The sequence below is a fragment of the Aotus nancymaae genome, unplaced genomic scaffold (genome assembly GCF_030222135.1).
Source record: "Aotus nancymaae isolate 86718 unplaced genomic scaffold, 86718_ANA_hifiasm-v0.15.2.pri h1tg000010l, whole genome shotgun sequence".
NCBI classification, from domain to species: Eukaryota; Metazoa; Chordata; class Mammalia; order Primates; family Aotidae; genus Aotus; species Aotus nancymaae.
The window spans coordinates 3172792-3191602 of record NW_026988421.1 but is presented as its reverse complement, the minus strand read 5'-3'; the positions used below and the strand labels follow the sequence as shown (position 1 = coordinate 3191602).

Sequence of the window (18811 nt, the reverse complement as noted above, 5' to 3'; positions counted from 1 at the left end):
GGAAGGCGACGTTCACAAGTCCTCTTGTACGATGGCTACCATGTGAAACCTGATGTCCAGTGACGGCACGGCCACCCAGATAGATCACTGCCTTCCAGCCCAGGGTCCATGCAACAAAAACACTTCCTCATTGAGGCCATCTGGTGAGTTCTACCTCCAATGTCCTGGGAGGTGTCAGCCAGAGCCCAGGCCGGGGACCTCCCCAACCTCCATTCTGCAGATCGTTCTTTCTTGGGAATGTGTGCTCTTTCCCACACAGAAAGGTTTGAGGCAATTTATGGAAGGATCATTGTATCAGGATGTTTCCTAATTCAGTTGGATTAAGGTATGGGCACTGTCTTCCCACTTGCTTGTCAAATAACTCAAGTCCTGACTTCTTTGAACTCTGGGCTTCTAATCTGTGAAGTCAGAATAATAATAGCTGGGTAGTTGTGAGCATTAAGTTTAAAAAATATGTTGTGGCAGCACTTTGCATGAGCAGGCCGGAGTATAAATGCCAGCTCCCTTTCCCTGGAGATAAGAAGTGATTGTGCGTTAAGTTCTGTTTTAAGCTTCCTGGCTGACGAGGCAAAATTGAAACACAATGGTTTATATTGTTCTCGTCTGATTCAAAGAATGTCCCTAATTTTTCAGGAAATATAAACACTTTCCTGGTGTTACATTCTAAAACAACTTTATTTGGTAAGCCTAAATGATTTAGTTAGCGTTTTCAACAATGGTTTTCACCCCCAAGAGATGGAGAATTCTCCTTTCTATTTCCACAGCATGTATCAACCCTTTAAGGAAAAAATACTAATCTGAGGATATGATAGTACAAACTAAACTCAGAAGGCGAACGCTGTGGAGTTGGAATTGCATTCTGTTGCTCCATTTCTTTCACCGTCTCTTTTTAGTGGACATCTTTTTTTTTTTTTTTTTTTTTTGAGACGGAGTTTCTCTCGTTACCCAGGCTGGAGTGCGATGGCGTGATCTCGGCTCACCGCAACCTCCGCCTCCTGGGTTCAGGCAATTCTCCTGCCTCAGCCTCCTGAGTAGCTGGGATTACAGGAATGCGACACCATGCCCAGCTAATTTTTTGTATTAGTAGAGACGGGGTTTCACCATGTTGACCAGGATGGTCTCGATCTTTTGACCTCGTGATCCACCCGCCTCGGCCTCCCAAAGTGCTGGGATTACAGGCTTGAGCCACCGCGCCCGGCCTTTTAGTGGACATCTTATAATAATACCAAACATGGAAAGGGCAAGCCTGGAGTGACAAAGGGAATCCTCCATTCACTGTGCTTAATGCTGCTGCTGGGCTCAGGACATAGAGAGGGCAGGGGCCGTGAAGACATCCTGGTGCCTTTGCAGGATCACTGCGAGGATAAAGGAGATAGACCCGGCATGGTGGCTCAGGACTGTAATCCCAGCACTTTGGGAGGCCGAGGTAGGCAGATCATTTGAGACCAGGAGTTCAAGACCAGCCTGGCCCATATGATGAAACCTTCTCTCTACTAAAAATACAAAAATTAGCTGGGCATGGTGGTGCACACCTGTAATCCCAGGTACTCAGGAGGCTGAGGCACAAGAGTTGCTTGAACCTGGGAGGCGGAGGTTGCAGTGAGCCGAGATCACGCTATTGCACTCTACCCTGGGCAATGGAGTGAGACTCCTCTGCATAAAAAGAAAAAAAAAAAGATAAAAGATTAAAGGGGATGATGCAGACATGAGCTTTGTGTGTGTTCTTGTGATACCACATGTAAAGGAGACACTCAGACTAGGGGTCTTTTCTGTTACAAAATTACACATCTGGAGAATCATGGTGAGGGTGAACTCTGGTGAGTGAATTGCTGTGTGAGCTGCTGGCACAGGCTGCCGGTGCTTCATGAAAGAGTCTGTTGGTTCAGAAGCATCTACGGCTTTGCTCCTCGGGCTGCTGGCCATGGGGACCCTGAGTCCTGAGATCTTCAGAAACCCTGGTGCCAGGGAGGCAAAGCCATCTCCTCCTCTCTCCCTTAACACAGAAATTCCAGAATTTGGATTCTTTTGTAACCTCAAGCTGAATGTTTGAAATGCTGAAGCTGAGTTCTTTTTTCATTTTTCATATACATACTTATACACACACGTAAAAAAGTCAGTAACCAAGGGCTTTTCCCAGGCCCCTGGTTGGTCTGGGAGTCCAGCCCACACGCCCAGACTCCAGCTGAGAGACACAAAAGGGAAGGAGCTTGGGTGGGGGCACCCCACAACGATGAGGTCCTTGGGGAGCCTGTCCTCCAAGGGCCTCCCAGAATTCAGCTCCTAGCTGCCACCCAAGAGCACCCTACATCTCAGAAGCTCGCCAATCCAATGGAAGGATGGTAAGGGGTCTTTTCAGTGTAACCACAGCTTTGCAGATGAAAGGGTTATATTTGCAGAATTAGCTGGAATCAGAGCTCCAAGCCTAGAATGTCCTCCCACCATCTACCCACTCCATGACTGAATTCCTGTTCTGTGAGGCCAGCTGAGCTCTCCCTCCTCATTACCTGTCCCCAGGTATAGACCTTCCCCTCATACCACTGAGAACTCATCTCTTGCACTGTTTTGTGTATCCTGAAGCACTACACAGTAGACATTAGATAAATACCTGCTGATCAGTGCATTACATAGCACAGCCACAGATAAAATGATGCCTACGAACCTCCCACAAAACTCCTGTTTCATTATTTCAAACTCTCAGCACTGACAGTTTGGACTACTCTTCTGTTAATCCTACAGTGAGTTAAGTTGGCTAAAGGACGTTCACATTTCCATCATAGCTGCACTCACAAAACAAGATCACCTGATATTTTCCCCTTGTTATTACGGGAGATTTTAGGTGGATCATATTCCTATTCATGTCATAGAAATCGTTTATTGGGGAAGGATGATTTCATTTCAATTATGTTTTGAATGATTAGTCATTTCAAAAATAAACCATCCCTCCAGGTTAAATTTATCTAGGACTCATGGTTGGATAGACTTCTGTGTCATTAAAATTAATTGATGTAGCAAAATCAGCTGGAATCATTATCCTGTCCCATATCTGTTGCAGAAGCAGGAAGATGCTCACCGTCTACGCACGGCAGCAGAAGCCTGTGTCCTTTGTCCCATGCAGAGACCCTGCCTGTAAGTCTCGCCGAACCGAACGTGAGGTCGGAGTCTCCATATGACCTCACTGAGAGCTTCATGTCATCGTGTGTCCATTCAAGGCTAATGTGACACTCACATTGGGACTGACACATTTAAACAAATTGTTCACTTCAAACATTCACATCCCAAAAAAGGATCCCAGTGGGCACAGGGAATCCAGTCCAACACGAAGTATCAGGGAACTGTTGGGAGCATGGGTCTTACGGTAGCAGAGCTGGGGGATGGTGGGGATTGGCACACCCATGGAGGGCATCTCCGTGTTCTCGGTGCTTCCGCTTCCTGAGGCAGGGAGGGCCCTTCTCAGCTCTCTGCGCTGTGGCGACGAGTCGGTGACATGAAGCCTGCCCAGTGTAGTCACTCTGTGCCGCCCTATGGTGCGAGAGCCCCGTGCACGGAGCCCCGGCCTTGCTGTCCCTGAGGGTATTAGTGCGTTCCAGTTCCTTTAGAGAATGAGCAGTGGGGTAAGGAAGGTCAGATGTGTGCCCGTTCCGGCCTGAGATGAGCATCCGCCCCTCACAAGGCAGTTCCTGGGGACAGTCTTCAGAGTGCGCGATTTGCAGTTTAGTTTAAACGGAAGGAGGTTTGTTAGAATCTTGGCAGCTCTAGAAGGAGACTCCCAACTCTCCATTGGCTACAGAGCCTGGCCAACAGGGTGGGTGGCTCGCTCAGGCAGGTCAGAGGTTCCTGCTGAGATGGCCAGGGCCCCCAGGAGAGCTTTCCCTTAGCACTCTCAGACCTCACACCTCCTGGCAGATTCAGTAGCAGCATTGAACTTCATGCAGTTGTCCTAAGTTCAACTTCCAGAGCTTTTACCTTTTCAGAGACCCAGCCTCGTCTATAGAAGCCCAGCAGAAACCTTTCTTCGGTTTGCTCGTGACTCTGAGATGAGTTTGGGGCTGGGTGGGAAGATGGCATTTCGGCATCGTAGGCAGGGGCACATCAGATAAATTGTGCACTTTGAAGGCAGTGGTGCTGCCTGACCAAGAGGGCACCATGGAGGAGGAGGCGTCCTTGTCAGTGTCCTGTCTGTGGTCTGCTGCAGTGTCCACTTCCCCTGACCGCTGCCTGGGGACTGCTCCTCCACACACAGCTTATCTCCCAGGAGTCGATTCCTGGCCGGGGCACGAAGGGCCCAGGGTTTTCCTAATGCTGAGGATATGATTGCCCACTGGCATAGAATATGGGATTTGGAGTCAGATCTGGCCGGATTTGGTTCCTGGCTCAACCTCTTGCTGACCACGTGGCTTCATGCATGTGACTCCAGGGTGGCCGTGAGGGTCAGACAGGTTCCTGTGTGAAGAGTGTCTAGCATTATGCCCCAAAGACCATTTGTCCTCATAAATGTGATTATTAGGCTACTCTGACCACTGGGCATGTGACCCCACCTATGGCCACCCCCAGGGTGCAAACGGTAGCCTTGCTGTCCTTGCCTGGGCTTCACCCTCCACTGTTTCCAAGCTGTCCAAGCTCGTCCACCCAACATTCTCTCACTGTATCATTACCATGACACTGTGGACATCACTAAGTATCAGTGATCTCATGTGTAGTGGCCATTGAAGCACAGAGAGGTTGGGGGGCTGCCCAAGGTCATCCCGTGGGCAGGGATCTGGCTGGAGAGCACACGCTGCTCCTTCTCCCTCGGACTGTGGATTACAGGAAACACCAGCAGCCATGCAGGTGGCAGGTGGGAGGCCCAGGGTTCTGCAGGGATGAGCAGACACACAACAGCCCCCTCTATCACCGGCCTCTAATGTCTCCGCATCACACAGAGCCCTGGGACTGGCCGGCTGTGCCGTGCAGTGACTCGAGCACGTATACTTTGGGATGATTCCTTGAGTTATAAAGAAAGAAAAGAATTTTCCCTGAGGATGATGGATGCACTGCTTAGCGGTGGAAGAGGAGAGCTGACCTTTATAGGTAGACAAAACAGAATGCCCGCCAAACATTGCACTTTTGTTGCAGTATATTGTTCCAGAATGGAGCGCTGCATATTTTTGTTATAATGCTGTTTTTGTTTCTAAATGAATACCGCAGTGTTCTTTTATGTGGAGGAGGGATTCATTACTGGTTCACAGAACTTTTTCAGTGATGGGGAAAAATAGGTGCTTGTCCTCAGCAATGCATATCAAGCCTAGACACATTTCTGTTAGCAGCACAGTGATTTGTGAATTCCCTGACAGCTTACCTTTTATTATGAGCTCTGTGTTAAATGGAGACATTTAGCTTTTCCTCTTCAAGACAGTATAACAGAGACCCAGGATATTCTCCGTTATCTCTCATTTGTTTTAAAGCTAGCCTCTTTTTTGTGCACTTTACAGGGATTCTTATTAATGAACTAGTTTAAATGGTTCAGATCAGCCAGTTGTTGTGGGGTTGGGAATCATTAAACCAATAATATTTACAGATGTTTTAGCAAAGTGACTGGTTGATTGGCAGATTTTTCATTCATCAGCTATTCTAATTTTCAGAATCTTCCTGAGGAATATCTAACAAACGTCTCTGCTCTCAGTAGCATATTCCTGAAAAAAAATTGATCTGTCTTCAGAATGGGTCTCTCCTTTTCTCGTGTTGCTAATATATTTCTTAGTCTCTCAGTAATATCCTCTGTGTGCTTGTGAAGGATGCTTCACTTTCTGATGGCTCTGCACCTGAACCCCACCTCGGTCAATGGCAGGGCTTCACCCGGGCCCCCGAGCCAGGCCCACGGTTGCCCTCACCTTCCTTCCCTTTCCCCACTTCTCATTTGTCTCCAAGGCTTGTGAGTTCTGCCTCCTCAATTATTAAACAGCTGCCCCTTCCCACCAGCGCACCACCAGCTTTGAGGACACCTTTTCATCCTGCACCTGGACCACAGGTGTGGCCTCCTTTTTAGTCAGGGATCCACAGCCCACTTATAGCGTGATCCTGTCCCTTCTTCTTCTCTGCAGCCATCACAGTGACCTTCTTCGCGGGGAACAGAACGGGAAGGCCCAGGCTTGCAGACTTTTGCAGCCCTCTTGTGGCTTCAGCCCAAAGCCAAAGGCCTCTGCAGCATTCCGGGCTCTGCCCACCCCACATCCCAGGCTCACAACAGTGATTTACTGGGGACAGGCCTTATCCTGAGCTCCATGTCAGGTCCTTTCTCCTTTACTAACCCAGCAAGGTAAATATTATTAACTCTATTTCACAGATGAAGAAACTTAGGCTCAAAACCGTTTAGTGACTTGTTCCAAGGTCAAAGCCACAATCCAACTTATTTGCCATTTCCAGAATGTTCCATACACTCTCTGGCTTCCTTGCTTTTGTTCATGTGTTTTGCCTGGGAATTTTCTTCTTGAGAAAGATGCCCTAACTTTGGCCAAACACAGGTTAGTGTTCTGCTTCTGTCTTTCATGGTGCCCAGGCTTGCCACGATCTAGCACTGCTCAACCCTGCATTTCAGTCATCTGTTTATAAGCCCGTCCTCTGGACTTCGTTTAGAGTAAAGAGGCTGAGGTTCTGTCCATGGTTTTTTTTTTTTTTGAGACAATGTTTCACTCTTGTTGCCTAGGCTGGAGTGCAATGATGCGATCTCAGCTCACCACAACCTCCACTTCCCAGGTTCAAGTGATTCTCCTGCCTCAGCCTCCCAAGTAGCTGGGACTACAGCCACGTGCCACCACACCCAGCTAATTTGTTGTATTTTTAGTAGAGACGAGGTTTCACAGTGTGAGCCAGGATGGTCTCAATCTCCTGACCTCGTGATCCACCTGCCTCAGCCTCTCAAAGTGCTGGGATTACAGCCATGTATTTTTTTTAATCTCGAAATCCTCAGCACTTGGCACAGAACTAGCACATAATAGACACTCACTAATGTTAAGTGGCTGGTTTAGCATATTGATTTTCTCATCCAACTAGTATTTGATGAGTTTCTGGGCTCAAGCTAGAGATAACAGGGTTCCTATTCAGAAAGCACCAAATTAGCCGTGAGTGCTCCATCTTTGGGGGAGGGTCTGCACCTGCCTTCGTCATCTGTAAAGTGTGGATCATTCCTGCCCACCTCATAGGGCAGCTGAAATGGCAGCAAACGTCCTTCATCTTAATCCGGAGTCCTACTGTACTGTGTTGTTGTGGAGATGCTGTGAAGACACAGACAGACAGAAGGTGGGTAGGGAACAGCTGGACACCAGGAAGGATACCACCAGGACGGCCCGGAGGGCTCAGAAAAGATGTCAAGGAGAGAGTAGGACTTGACCTACTGGGTCAGGTGGTGTCTGGCGGGTTTGGGTGAGACTGAGGCTTTGTGGGGTGGGGAGCAGGGAGACTCCGCTGTGCTGGAGCCCTGTGAGACACGGTTGTGGGAGTGAGCAGCCTCTGGAAGGTGGATCACCGTGGATCTGATGCTCGTCCTGGGAACTTCCAAACCCTGTTAAGCAATCCAGAGGGCTATTTACCAACCCTGTCTCCTCTTCTTATCCATGCCAGTCTCATCGGCAGACATGCTGTTTCCCTTATTCGTGAACAATCATTATTATTGTTTCATAATAAAATGATGCTTCTGAATAGTTATTTAATGCCACAGTTCATCCATTCTGCCTTGGTGAGCATTGCTTTGCCCTGGGCTCTGGCCGCAGGTCGCCGTGGACAGCTGAGTGTCAAGATTGTCACCACCCAGGCTCATCACACACCTGCTTAGCCTCATCGCAGACCTCGGGTCTCCTGGTGAAAGGCAGATGCGTTTCCAATTGGCACTCTAAGAAAGAAAACCTGCAAACCCTGATTGAATATATCTGAGTATTAGAGATCAATCATTTACTCTGGGGCCCACTGAATAGGAATTAGCTCAAGAAAAACATCTTTAGCGTGTTCAGTTGCCATTAGCATCAGGCACTCAGCAAGCCTGTCCTGAGTACCTTTCACAGTCCGAGCTCAATTCAAGGAGCGAGAGAGGTAGAGGGGAGTAAAACAGGCCTTGTTGTTTGAGGACTGCTCCTCTGGAGTTCCACTGTGCTGCCCAGTGTGAGGAGTACTTGTGGCAAGCCACCCTATACCTCTGAGCTCAGTTCCCCCTCTGCAAAGTGGGTCTAATAACAAACTCCTCCTATGAGTATTGAGAGGATGCAGCAATCCCTGTTGGGTGCTTTGCGGGGAGTGTGGCATGGAATTCCTATCCTTACAGTGGCTGTTTCTTCTGCAAGGGTCTTCTCTTGGTGGCAGTTAATGCCATCCCTGTCCTCAAACACTAAAGCCCGTGCTAAGAAGCTACTCATCGGGCAAATATTTGTTTAAAAAACATGACAGTGACTATCAATATCTCAGAAGTGTCCATGCCCAGCCCCAGGAGGTGGGCAAAGCCATAGCTCTCCCCTCAGGAGCTTGGAGGGCACCCCTACACCCCGGAGGGAGCCTGGAATCAAATTGCCGTGTTTCCAAATTTGATGTTGGTAATAATGGCATAGACAGATGAGGCAGTGTGGAAACCAGCAGACACTTGTACTTGCAAGGGAGGATTTGTCTGGCTTTGTAATTTGCATGTTTCCTAATCCAAAGAGGGTGCCTGAACCATGGACTAATTAGAAAGGTGCTGTTTTGTATGCCTTAGTCGGGGGAGGAAGGAGCTTGAGAGGCAGGCAGGGATGCACTTGGATCTTAGCTGAGCATCTGCCCATGAATAATTTCTAAAAGTTACCAAATATTTAGAAGTCACGCTCATCTGTCACAGACTGGCAAAGAGGATGGTTGAGAAAAATGGGTCTTTTAATTTTCCCCAGCCTTAGCAACATTGTTTTAAAGATTTCATCTCCTTTTCAAGGTGGTTTGAGGCTGTGGGGTAGACAGGATAAGATTCTACTCAACTCCTGCGTTTCAGGGAGGGCTCCCTCCCCCGAGTTCGGTAGCTCCTTCTGTCCTGCCTTTCATGCATTAGAAAATACAGACATTAACAGCTTTACTGTTGCCTGGAAGGTAAACAAGGAAACTGTGAGTATGACATCAGTGCAAATCTGAAGCCTAGATGATTCAGAGACATTTTGCATCCTTCCATCATTTGAATTACCCACTGGAAGACAGTGAAGTTGTCTGATGGAATGCAAGAGACAGCTACAGGGGCGGTGGCTGCAGGTCCATCCATTCGTGCTGCACTTGGTTCAAGTGATGAGGTCTTTGGTTCTGGTTGTTGTTTGTCTGTTTGATGGTTTGTTTTTGTTGTTGTTGCTGTTTTGAGACAGAATTACTGTCTTGCCCAGGCCGGAGTGCAATGGTGCGATCTCGGCTCACCGCAACCTCTACCTCCCAGGTTCAAGTGATTCTCCTGCCTCAGCCTCCCAGGTAGCTGGGACTACAGGCATGTGCCACCACCCCCAGCTAATTTTGTATTTTTAGTAGAAACGGGGTTTCTCCATGTTGGTCAGGCTGGTCTCAAACTCCTGACCTCAGGTGATCTGCCCGCCTCGGCCTCCCAAAGTGCTGGCATTACAGGCGTGAGCCACTGTGCCTGGCCCTGTTTTTTTTTTCTTTTCCTTTGGAGTAATGATCCTGCTCTTTGCCAGTCCATCTAAAGTGATGGTTGTGGTCATTGTGCTTGAGTGTTACTGTGATTGAGGGTGAATGACAGTTCTTGCTACCCCAGTGCTCTAATTGATCAGGACAACTCAGTGTCTTTGGGAAAAATCTGGAGTCCAAGAGACAGCAGTCAGGATTGAGGAACTTGGCTCCGAGGGCTGGTCATTCACAGTAAGATCGCTTCAAGGTCAATGTCTCTGGCATTTAACGGCATGAAGTGGAGTTTTATTCTTGTATCTTTCTTTATAAGATTTTAATCCATCACAAAAAGTTCACATTTCACATATACATGTAGAAACATGTATGTAAACATTTTAAAATAAAATGTAAATGCACTTCCAAAAAATTCTTCAAGGTTGCTACTCAGTGAAAAGAGTAGCTTGTAGATACACGTGCTACGCAAGCCGCTCAGCGACTACCTTCTGCCCACTCGAATGCTGATGGTGCTTTAGGCCAAGGGTGTGTGTAAAAGGCATTTTACTTTTGTCTGAGTTTGGAAAGATTGGCCGGTTCTGTTCATCTCAGAAGTAATTTGAATGTTTCTCTTAAATTAAATAGTTCCAAGGGACTGATTCTAAATGCTGTAGTTGTATTTTCTTCTTTGCAATGTTAGGATTCACAATAACGTCGCTCGGTCTTTCTATATCTCATGTGTAATTGGGACCCAGCCCAGCAGCAGCCTGGCTACTTCCTGTGGGCACGCTCACTGGCCTGACCTTGCCTGCCCCTGCCCCCCTTCCTAAGGGTGGATTTCCCCTGTTCCGATGTTGTCACCCTGCCTTTTTCCCAGGGCCTTGCCTGGCTTCCTCCCTGCCTCTGTTCCCTGGAAGCAGAGTGGCTGCAGCTGTGGGCTCCAGGGACTCACCTGCCAAAGCTCCAGCTCTGTGGCCAGGCTGGTCAGGCTGTCCAGGCCTCTGTGGGCCAGGCCACTCCCAAAGACTCATTTCTCCCACAGTAAACATATGACCATCACGGGCCTTCCTTTCTGGAGCAGAGAACGTGGTACAGCACTTCCCAGGACTGGAAGAATTTTAAGGAGTAATCCAGTGTCATTATTGCCATCCACAGAACGCCTTTCCTACATCATTCCTTCACTAGTGGAATTACAGCTTCACTGGGAGGAAGGAGATATAGCCAAAAAAACAAAAACAAAAAAACAAAAACAGGCAGACAAGACGGCATAGTGGCTCACGCCTGTAACGCTGTAATGCCAGCACTTTGGGAGGCCAAGGCAGCCGAATCACTTGAGCCCTGAAGTTCGAGACCAGTCTGGGCATCCTCAGAAGACCCTGTCTCTACAAAAAATACAAAATTAGTGGGATGTGGTGGCATACACCTGTAGTCCCAGCTACTCAGGGTCGGGGGTGGCTGAGACAGAAAGACTGCTTGAGCCCAGGAGATCAAGGCTACAGTGAGATATGATCATGCCACTGAACTCCAGCCGGGTGATAGAGTGAGACCTTCTCTCAATTTAGGAAAAAATAAATAAAACGAGCAGACAAACATATATTGCAATGTAGGGTGGCTTCCCCCGGGAGGCCTAGCCAGGAGTGGGCTCAGCAGCCCTGGGTCAGCAGTCCTGCTGCCCTGCCTCTTCATTCTGTGATGCTGGTCCAGAGTCTCACCAAGCCGCAGTGTCCTCATCTTTAAAGTGGGTCTCACAGGCCAGGCACGATGACTCATGCCCGTAATCCCAGCACTTTGGGAGGCTGAGGTGGGTGCATCACTTGAGGTCAGGATTTCGAGACCAGCCCAGTCAACATGACGAAACTCCATCTCTACTAAATATACCAAGATTAGCCAGGCATGGTCGCAGGCGCCTGTGATAGCCTCAGGAGGCTGAGGCAGGAGAATCTCTTGAACCTGGGAAGTGGAGTCTGCAGTGAGCCGAGATCCTGCCACTGCACTCCAGCCTGGGCAACAAAGCAAGATTCCATCTCAAAAAATAATAAATAAACAAAAATAATAAAGGCATCTTGCCTTACCTAAGAGGATAGTTGTTAGATGTGGGAGAGACCCCATATGCAGCCCCCAAGATACTCCACAGCCCAATAAATCTAAGATTATCTCTTTCCCCCTGCTGAGGACAATGCCATTCAAGAGAACAACAGGAAACTTTCCAGTGAGCGGGCGGATGTTATGTCAGCTTCTCACTGACCCCACTTCTCGGAGCTGTCTGCTCAAACCAACTTCCCCAACCCCTAGCTTTTAAATGTGCCCCTTTCACATTTTCAAACCTATTGTTCAATATTCCAGTAGCCATCGGCATCACAGTGTTGGCTTAATGAAAGTCTTCACTTGGTAAAGGTTTACTTTAGAGAACATTATGATTGGGTTTTGCTCTGATTCTTTAAGACACTGATAATTGTGGTTTCATATTATCGTGTGTGAGCCACAAACCGTAAAATCCATGATCTATTTGTAGTACAAAAATTATCAGAATGTGGTAGTGTACCCGTATAGTCCCGGCTACTCAGGAGGTTGAGGCAGGACTGTCTGAGCCCAGGAGGTTGAGACTGCAGTGAGCCATGGTGCACCACTGCACAATAAAGCAAGAGTTCCATGTATTCTTGCCCTATTTTTTTAAAAAATTAGCTCCAAGGTTAATTTCAAATTATGATTTGCATTTGATTGGGGTTGTCAATTGTGCAGCCATTGACAAAGTGTCAACAGGTTCTACCCCAGACTGGTCTTTTCCCATGTGGCTTTAGTCTGGTTTGACACAAGCCTGCTGCCCCTATCTGCAGCCCTGCTCCAGAAGCTTCTGCATAGCATTGGGTTTTATTTTACATTAAAAGGAATCGGCATCGCATTGGAAGATAGGTTTGATCATTTCTATCAATCCTCCTGAGATATTGGAGGTATAACTTCCATTCCTGGCTTCTTCCCTTGCTTGGCCCCAGTTAAACACCATGGGTCACTCTTTTTAGTGTCTTTTCTGGTTCATTTTGGGGAGCGAAAAGGATGGACTCTTGTAACAACTTATTCTTACCAAAAAGCAGTTCCCCTATCTGCAGTGATCCTCAAGTAATCATTTCTTGCCCAAAACCTGATGCATTCTCAATCCCCTGCCATTGTGCTTTATGTTACACTGGGCTCCACTGCACCCTGGAGACCCTCTGTGCTTTTATGTTACTCAGCAGATTTTCCCCACTTGTTTTATATAGCTGCCCCACTAGATGCTTTGGCATTATATAGACTGTCTTTTAAATTTTATTTATAATTGCTGTTAGTATATACAAATCTTTCTTTTTTTTTTTTTTGTTAGTAACTTTGCACCTTGGGACCTTAACTCACATATTGCCTCTAGTGGCTATTTTTGAATCCTTTGGGATTTTCTACATAGACAATTATGTCATCTGGGAATAAAGTTGTGTTTATTTTTTCTTTTCAATGCTTATGTTGTTTAATTCTTTTTCCTAACTTATTGCATTGGCTATGATTTCCAGGACAGTGTTAAATAGGAGGGGGACAAATCCTTGCTTTGATCCCAGTACTTGTGGGGAGGTATTAAGGCTTTCATCATTAAGAATAATTTGAGCTGTAGATTTGCCCAAATAGACTTAAAATTCCTTAGTAACCAGAAGTATTTTTTCTGCTTTTTGGGCTTCAGATATACTTCATGGGTTAACTTTTAAATGTATAACAATGTGACAATTTGTAACAACTTATAATTATGTGCTGTAGCATCTTTATTTGATTTGATTTAAAATATCTAGTTTTGTCAGGACTAAGATAGCAAATAGTCTATTTTAGTGGGAAACACCATGTACTTCATTCATGATCTAAAAATAGTGACAATCAAAAAACATGCTTCTACCCTTCAGCAGTGCAGACATGCAATGTGCACAGATAGATAGTAGCCTAATCAATAATCCCAATGTGAGGCTGCCATGCTGGCCACTTAGAGCAGAACAGGTGAGCTAAGTCCATCCACTGAGGAATGGGTCAACAAAATGTGATATATCCATGCAATGGAATATTATTCAGCCATTAAAAGGGATGAAATATGGTACATGCTACAATAAGGATGAATCTCAAAAACATAATGTTATTGTAAGTGAAAGAAGCCCGTCACAGAAGGCCACATATAGTATGAGTCCACTTGTATGAAATACCCAGAATAGGCAAATCATAAAGACAGAAAGTAGATTGATGTTACCAGGGGCTGGGGGCAGGATGGAGCTTGGGAGCTAGTGAGCTAACAGTGGGCATGGAGTCACTCTTTGAATAATAAAAATGTTCTAATATTAGATTACACTGATGGTTTCAAGCTGGGGGAATATACTAAAAACTACTGAATTGTACACTTTAAACAAGTAAACTTTATGGTATGAAAATTATATTTCAATAAAACTTAAAAAAAAACGGAACATGAGAGCTAAATTAATGGGAGGCTGGGCGTGGTGGCGTATGCCTGTAATCCCAGCACTTTGGGATCCCAAGGTGGGCAGATCACTTGAGGCCAGGAGTTCAAGACCAGTATGGCCAACATGGTGAAACCCCATCTCTACTAAAAATATAAAAATAAGCCAGGCATGGTGGCATGTACCTGTAGTTCCAGCTACTCAGGAGGCTGAGGTAGGAGAATCACTTGAACCGTAAGGTGAAGGTGGCAGTGAGCTGAGATTGTGCCGCTACACTCCAGCCTGAGGGACAGAGCAAGGCTCTATCTCCAAAAAAAAAAAAAAAATTAATTAATTAATGGGAATGATCAAGGTAGATAATGATTAAGCTAGAAAGCTGAGGAAAGAGAGCTGCTCCAGACCGGGTTGTAAAAGGCTCTTTTGAGGGGAGGATGGGCTACAGGAACTACTTCCAAGGGAGGGAACCCTACAGACTGCAGCAGAGGCATCTGACTGATGGAGCATCTTGGGAGCTAGGTCGGTGGCCACACCCCACCATCAACTGACCATTAGAGGTTGTATTAAAGTTTGGGGTAGGACATGGTTAAAAGTTGATGATTGCAGTGGAAAGAAGTAGAATCTAGATAAAGAGGTCTCCAGGAGACCTTGAACAATGAAGCAAAAATGGGATATTCAACTAGTGCTGTGCCCCAGGAAATGGCTAGAATTAGCAGCCAACTCCTGTTAACCAGAAAACTAACTTTTTTTTCTTCTTTCTTTTTCAGACTATAGCCTTCACTTTCCCTCGGTGAGTACAAAACTTTTTAAAAATTACTTCTGATATACAGATAACTAGCTTAAAATAATATGTGGGATTTAATTATCAGAGGAACATTGTTTTCTTGATAAGGAAAGCCATATGGTCAGCGTGTTATATTTGAATTTTATGCCTTACCTTGCTCGAACAGACTCATATCACACTTTTTTGCTACAACGTGTTTTTTTTTTTTTTTTTTGTGTGTGTGTGTGTGTGTGTGAAATTTGGCTCAGCTGCTCGGTCTCCTGAAATGTATTGTTGAGGACACAATTTCTACACAATTTCCTTTCACTGACTTGTTGTTGCTTTTGAAAGGGCCTAGCCTTATCTCAATGGCACACATCCGACCACTGTTAGGAGCACAGGGGCACATATCTGCATTGATGGTAACTGCTTCTTAAATTGATCTGTGCTGGGAACACTGCTGAAAAGTCTTCCCCAGATTGCTCTCTCAGTGAAAGCAGTGTCGGGGTGTCACATAATTATATGCCTTTTGGGTCCAGGCAATGGCAAAATTCCATGGCCTTGATGTCCTTAGAAAAAGAAAGCTTTAAACAACGTAGCCCTTTTGCAGTCTACTTAATCAATTTAATGCTGTTAAGTTTCCTAAACAAATCAAAGGAAGAAAATCTAAGTGCTTTCTCAGTGGCTGCAGCATGCGGGCGAGTGGAGCATGGACTTCTGGGTGCGCTTGCTTTCAGCAGGCACCATGATGCCCGCCACCAGGAAGCCGTATTTCCTAAATGTATTGCCTCATTTGAAAGGCACTGACTCCATTCTGGCATCATTTTCAGTTCAATGGATCAATTATCGTGCCCTGGCTGGCCCTCTCTTTCAGGCAGGGTGCCCTTCGTGGCACTGTTCCATCTGGGCATAAATCCTTACGGTCGTTTCTCGGTGTGATCAAATACATTTTGACTCTGGATTGTTTCTTTCTCTCTGGGTAAGGAATGTTAAATAAAAGTAATGACTGATTACGCTAGAGAAGAGGGATGCCTTCATTTCCCACCTACTAAGTTAATTTTGTTGTCCATGTTCTCCATTGCTTCATCATAAGACGTTGTTGATTCTGAACGGTGAACTCTTCTTAAGTAAATGTCAGCAGTGGGATCAAAGAGAAGGATTGTTACTGGAATCATATTTATGGGATGGAGAATTAACTGTAAGAAATCTGCAATCCCTTATTGCCTCAGAATCCTATACAAGGGGTGTTGGCTGGTCAATATTGGTTTGAATGCATATTAAACATGGCTCTCCTCAAAAGCAATGGAGCTGTGTGCTTTATCAAATGTGAATGTGCCTACTGCGCTGCAATGAAATATTTGAGTGTCAGACCCCATAGATACATCTCCTTTTCAAATGCAGGGCACAGATTATGATTTGTTACAAGTGTGTGTCCTTTGCACCCCTTGCCTCTCCACTCAGTACTGGCCCCACTGCATGCCATTTTGCCTTCTGCCGCTTCCAAAATTTCCTAGCGCCCCTCCCCGCCACCCCAAGTTGACTTGTTGCCCGTCCGTAAGTCAGTAGCTCCCGCAGCTGAGTGACCCTGTGACAGGTGCTTCGTGGGCTCCTCCACCCCCTGGCATTGTCTCAAAACCGGCAAGAGATTCAGAAGTGGGTGCCACACCCAAAGGTCACTGAGCATGTGTCCAGGAGCTGACTTCCTGTCCTCTCTGCATTCACCATGGGTTGGCAGCCAGAGTGGCTTCAGGGGGCACCTCCCTCTTCCTGGCCCCATCCTTTGCCTCCATTTCAGTGGGAAAATAAAGCTCTACTTCAGGAAGATGCTGAGTCCCTAGATTAAGGGTACTTCTGAGTCCAGAAATCTTTCTCTCGACGTGAAGAAAGGGTTTTTGAAGCCTGGGTCTCCTATCTGTGCTGCCTTGTCTGCTGCCTTCGTTTGTGACCTGCCCACTGGGTCACTGATATGCTTTTGCTCTGTGTCGGCACCGAAATCTCCTCTAGAATTGTACACGATAATTCCCATGTGTTGTGGGAGGAACCTGGTGGGAGATTATTGCATCATGGGAGCAGTTTCCCCCATACTGTTCTCATGGGGGTAAATAAGTCTCACGAGATTATGATGGTTTTTTAAGAAGTTTTCACTTTCGCTTCTTCCTCATTCTCTTCTCTTGTCTGCGCCATGTGAGATGTGCCTTTCACCTTCCACCACGATTGTGAGGCCTCCCCATCCACAGGGAGCTGTGAGTTCAATAGGCCTCTTTCTTTTATAAATTTCCCAGTCTTGGGTATGTCTTTATCAGCATCATGAAAACGGACTAACACAGCTGCCAAAGTAGAATACCAGACTGGTCTATGAGCCTGTTGCATTTTCTCTGCTAAGCATCTGAAACTCGTGCAGAGCTTCAGGATATCTATTAATGGAAGGGAACTTATTTCTCACTTGTGGGATTCAGAGACATGTTTTTGAGTCAGTTAGAACTAAAAAGATAGGCCACCTTGGTCAGGGCGGGTAAGCCCCCTAAGGCTGGAGATGATGCCATAGCCACCGCCCATACTGGCCAGCTGACTGCAGAGGAGCCTAGCCACATGTGCTGGATGAACACATCAGCCTGTGTGAGCCTTCTTTTCTCTCATCTATAGATCACTTCCTAGAACGTGATGTGACATTTAAGTGTGATGACCCAAGGTAAGCATTTAATAAAAGCTAGCTATGGGCTGGGCACAGTGGCTCACGCCTATAATCCCACCACTTTGGGAGGCTGAGGCAGGTGGATCACGAGATCAGAAGTTCAAGACCAGCCTTGTCAACATGGTGAAACCGTCTCTACTAAAAATACAAAAATTAGCCGGGCGGTCTTGGCACGTGCCTGTAATCCCAGCTACTTGGGAGGCTGAGGCAGGAGAATTGCTTGAGCCTGGGAGGTGGAGGCTGCAGTGAGCAGAGATTGTCCCACTGTACTCCAACCTGGGTGACAGAGTGAGACCCTGTCTCAAAAAAATAAAAATAAAAAAATAATTAAAGCTAGCTATGGTTATCACTTCTACTTTTATTATGATCATCATTACAGAATCATGGCAACTGTTTTCAACTTTTAAAAAAGGCATTTAGCTGGATTCTAACATACATGCTGGTACTATAGTGGGTATCAAAAGGAGTTCCCTTTACTAGCAGTAATCCAATTTTTCACTTAAAAAATATATTCATATTTGACATCCAGGCCAGGCGCAGTGGCTCACGCCTGTAATCCCAGCACTTTGGGAGGCCAAGGTGGGAGGATCACCTGAGGTGAGGCGTTCAAGACCAGCCCGGCCAACATGGTGAAACCCTGTTTCTACTGAAAATACAAAAATTATCCAGGTGTGGTGGCTGGTACCTGTAATCCAAGCTACTTGAGAGACTGAGGCATGAGAATTGCTTGAACCTGGGAGGCAGAGGTTGCAGTGAGCCGAGATCTCACCACTGCACTCTAGCCTGTGCGAAAGAGCGAGACTGTCTCAAAAAAAAAAAAAAATTGACATCCAGAAAAACGAGTCATGTCTTTTTTCCTGTTAAACTGAATTAGGAGGGGTCTCTTGAGTGGAGTCACTCATTCCTATGTTTTCCTTTCCTTTTTCTTTGTCTTTAACAATAGATTAGTGAAAATAACACTGTGTTTCATGTCAATGATCCAATATGACCAAAGTTCCCTCAGCTGGAGAATGCTTGACTAGAGAATGCTTGCAACTCTGTGGGTCTCTTGTATAGTATTTAATGCAATGGAATTTCAGAATTAAGAATTTATAAAAGACACACAATTAAGGTTTAAATATGTTCTCCAGACTCTTTGAGGTCTTATATTGTTATACCTAAGTGTATCTACTAGTAAGTAAAATTAAATGATACTGTAATTTGACTGTTTCTCTTTGGTTCATGGAAATACCCAAGGAATAAAAGAAAACGAAATTAAAGTGTGAACATTCAGCAACTGTGAGTTTCCATTTTAAATGGACTTAGGCTTCCCCTCGCTTGCTC

General features: G+C 46.1%; 1 protein-coding gene across 1 annotated transcript in view; it reads left to right on the top strand.

Moving 5' to 3' along the window:
- PTPRE (protein tyrosine phosphatase receptor type E) overlaps nucleotides 1-18811 on the top strand; it is a 173619-nt gene that overhangs the window by 53089 nt on the left and 101719 nt on the right. The window contains exon 2 of the mRNA XM_021671706.2: nucleotides 14801-14823. The gene's annotated coding sequence lies outside the window, so the exon portion shown is untranslated. The remainder of the gene's footprint in view (nucleotides 1-14800; nucleotides 14824-18811) is intronic.